Below are 441 nucleotides of genomic sequence, written 5' to 3' on the forward strand. Positions count from 1 at the left end.
ATCATTCTTTGGGGTTGTATTGCAGCCAGTGGCACAGGGAACATTTCACGAGTAGAAGGTAAAAAATGGATTCAATAAAATTTCAGCAAATTTTGGACGCTAACTTGATGCCATCCTGGTAAAAAAACTGAAGTTAAAGAGAGATGGCTTCTACAAATGGATAATGATCCTAAACACACCTCAAAATCCACTGGATACGAGCCATAAAAACTGAAGGTTTTGCCATGGCCTTCACACCCTCCTGACCTCAACACAATTGAAAATCTATGGATAGACCTTAAAAGAGCATGTGGGTGACAGAACAGCCCGGAAACTCTATCAGAAAACTGAAGACTGTGAGTGGAAGGAAGAATGGGCGAAGATATCTCCAACAAGAATTGAAAGAGTCTTGGCTTGCTCCAAGAAGCGTTTCTAAGCTGTGATACTTTCCAAAGGGGGCAG

General features: G+C 41.7%; 1 protein-coding gene across 1 annotated transcript in view; it reads right to left on the bottom strand.

The window, feature by feature from the left end:
* Positions 1-441, bottom strand: part of lias (lipoic acid synthetase) — an 8,514-nt gene that overhangs the window by 2,354 nt on the left and 5,719 nt on the right. The window lies entirely within an intron of this gene.

This window comes from Etheostoma spectabile, chromosome 2 (genome assembly GCF_008692095.1).
Source record: "Etheostoma spectabile isolate EspeVRDwgs_2016 chromosome 2, UIUC_Espe_1.0, whole genome shotgun sequence".
NCBI classification, from domain to species: Eukaryota; Metazoa; Chordata; class Actinopteri; order Perciformes; family Percidae; genus Etheostoma; species Etheostoma spectabile.